This window comes from Solanum tuberosum, unplaced genomic scaffold, assembly GCF_000226075.1.
Source record: "Solanum tuberosum cultivar DM 1-3 516 R44 unplaced genomic scaffold, SolTub_3.0 scf00224, whole genome shotgun sequence".
NCBI lineage: Eukaryota > Viridiplantae > Streptophyta > Magnoliopsida > Solanales > Solanaceae > Solanum > Solanum tuberosum.
Window position 1 is genome coordinate 690,621 of NW_006239153.1, and position 3,637 is coordinate 694,257.

The following is a 3,637-nucleotide window of genomic DNA, read 5'->3' on the forward strand; positions in this document are numbered from 1 at the left end:
ATCAGTATACCCCTATAGGCAACTCATAGCCCTTCTAGGCATCAATATATCCCCGTAGGCAACTCATAGCCCTTTTAGGCATCCATATAACCCTATAGGTAGAACATAGCCCTTCTAGGCATAGATCACATTCCTGCAGCTAACCACAATAGCCCTAATGGCAACAATAACAATTCAATAGGCTAAAAGCGAGCAATTTAGTTATAAACAACCTATACGAATAGCCTCTAAGTCGTGTCGAACATAAGGATGCCACTAACTGAATAAGAATCCCGATAAGGGAGGATTATATCCACTTGAGCAGCCAACAATCAACAATAATGGCTACAAGTATAACAACGATAACAAACCAATTACATTGCTCCTAAGATTTAAGGAAACATGTCGTAAGAATGCAATAGCCTTAACATACCTTTCCAATGAACGCTTGAAAGACCGTAGTTCCTTCACGAAAGTTGTTCCTTATGTCCTAAGCTTCGCAAACACTATATATACAAAGCTGGTACGCACCTATAAACAGTTTCATAATTAATCTTAAATTGGTAGATTTACCATATTGCCCCAACTTGTCGAAACGTCCGTAGAAATTCATAAAAACAACTATAAAAAGGTCCCGAAATGATTACCTTAGTTAACCAAGTGTAAACCTTGAAGAAAAACCAATAACTACAAATTTATATCTTCAAAAAACCAGCTCCAAACGCAACTAATAGAAGGGAAAAATGATTGTCACGTGTAGGGATTACGTTTCTAGGCACGGGGGCAATGTTTAATGGTAGAAATCGTCAAAAACTTACCTTCATCATCTAGAACTCCATAGGAACTCTCTCTTAATCTTTCTCTCTGGTTTGGAACTGAAATGGAATGTTTACATGGCTTAAAATGTTAAATAAGCCGACATACCATATTTTTGACCCAAACCGGATCCGACTCGGATTCTGCCCCCGCAGTCCCTAGTAAAACCCTCATAACTTTTTGCTCTGATGTCGGTTTGATACGGGGTTTTGTGCGTTGCAAACTAGACTCATAGGCCTTTGATTTAATGGGTGATAGGCCTTCTAACTCTTTATATATTGGGAGAAAACATCCAAGACATTTGACCCAAATTTTAGACAAATCTTTAAAAAGGAACTTACGATAACTTTCGCCAACTTTTATTTTGCCACTTTCTTAACTTCAAAACTTGAGATACAACCCTTGAACACTTAAAATATGATATACCACATCATTTTTAATTTATTACTCACCCTCCTTGTCTTTCCACGAAGATACGATTTAATTGAGACGTTTGGAAAGTCGGAGTGTTACAATTAAGGTACCCATACCAACGAATATACCAAAGAACAGTCGGATAACAGATGTACGAATATTTCAATGATACTACGATCGACAACTAACCATGCTTGAGAATAGCCTTCGTTCTTTCATGTAATTTGTTCAAGCTAATACACAAATCAGGGGGCTGCTTAGGTATATATAAAAAGACATAGGTCAACTTCAAGAATAAAGATTAGGATTAATCTTAAATCTCAAACAACAAACAATAGCCTTTGCATCAAATGACTACAGAGAGGGGACAACTTCCATAATCATAAATTAAACATGGCCTTTTTATTTCGAACAAAAAAAAGATTAAGCTATATTGCAGTTCAGAAATTCAAACCAGAAACACATCCTCAGCAATTCATATGTATGCATCCTAAATCGTATTCAAATCAAAACAAGAACAAGGGGATGTAAATCATTTTTTTTAATGGGAAAACTTAACTGTACTAAAAATAAAAGACAAAATCTGAACAAGCAGATTAAGAAACCTTTTCGAAATTATCAAGAAATCAACCCAATAAAGGCGACTAGTCTACCTTTTCAAGAGAAGTAAACAGGGGCTTTAACGTCAAGAGATTTTGACTTCGAACTCGAACTTCAACTCGAATTCAACACTAGAACAGACTCGCTGGATTATTGTTGGGTCTTTTTTTAATCGATTCTTGGATTTTCTCACTGACTTTTTGATGATTTTTTCTCTGTTTTTCGGATTGTTTTCGGACGTTGATAGATGATTTCTGAATGCCCTTCCATGAGAACAAAAGAGGTGATTTTATAGCCGATTTGGGCTCCAAGAATTCAAAATTTGAATTCTTGGAAACACAACTCTCAGAGGAAACATCAAAGTAATCATGAAAAAGAAGAAAAATCTCTCAAGAATTGACCTTTTCAGGTCGATTTGAGAGGTTTGAGTATGGGGCATTTTTCCGGCAGCCCAGAGCCGGTTCTCTGACAGGGAGATGGGGGATCACGTGGGGCGGCCATGGAAGAGTAGCCTGGAGCGTTTGAGGAGGAAGCGTCTCTTCCGTTTTCTAGGTTGAGGCGTGAAAAGATTGTCTAGTGTAGGCGTCTGATTTCTGGAAGAAAGAAGATCGTTGAGGTGATTTTTTGGAGAAGATGAAGGTGTGAACGTGATTTTGGAAGAAGTAGGGTGGCAGTAGATGTCTTTTAGGAGAGGAAAAGTCTTACTCATTTTGGGCCGTCTGATCGTTTGATCAGACGGTTAATAAAAATAAAAGGTTTTAAAAATATGTTTAATAATAACAATTATATATATATATATATATATATATCGGTTAATAAAAATAAAAGGTTTTAAAAATATGTTTAATAATAATAATTATATATATATATATATTAATAAAAAGATGAATTTAAACCTATTGGATTAAATCGTAGGGCCGAGATTAAAAGTTAAGAAGCACAATCTATGTGCTCGCCTACGTGGCACACACGGATTGGCTGGTTCAAGGGGACTTGGATTGCCAAAATTGCTCAAATTAAATTCATTTAAATTATAACATCTTCTTTATTAAATAGCCATAATTTATTAAATGAAAGAAAATAATTATTTTGCAAGACTAGATTATTTGATAAAATTAGTCATTCTAAAAAAATATAAATTACTAACTCATTAATTAATTAAGCCTTCCTAATTTTGAAAAATGTCGGAAAATATTTATCGCAATAATAGAAATTTTAATTCAAAAAAATCGAGTTAACCCTTAAAAACAATAAATAAATAAAAATGAGAAAGTAAGTAGTAGTATTTATATAATATTTAAAAAAAATTATGTAAAAAATAGTATTTATGAAATAGATTTATCAAATTAAATAAGTAATATTTTCGTATTCCAAAAATTTCATAACATATATATATATTTTATTATTATTATTTTTATTATTATTATTAAAATTTTAGTTAAACAAATGTGGAGAGCTAAAATTGGGTGTCAACACTTGATAGTCTGCATGACTATAAAATTGGGTTTAATTTGATTGTGAAATGATTTTGGAGAATCATTTTTAAAAGGGTTCTTTGAGGCCTGTAGTGATGAGACTATTATATTTTGTTCACTTCTTGCTAATTATGTCGTCATCTAATCATCTTACCGTGTTCATTTGAGGGTGGGTGTTATGTATTTATGGAGCCTATTTCATTAAATATGTTCATCAGTAAAGTGAGTTCAATCTAGATTTCAAAAGCATTTTATCATTAAATGTAAAAATGCTACGGTAATAGTCGATTAAATTGGTGGTTGTTTTTTTTCTTTTTTCACTACAAAAAAACTGCTAAATTGTGGCGGTTAAT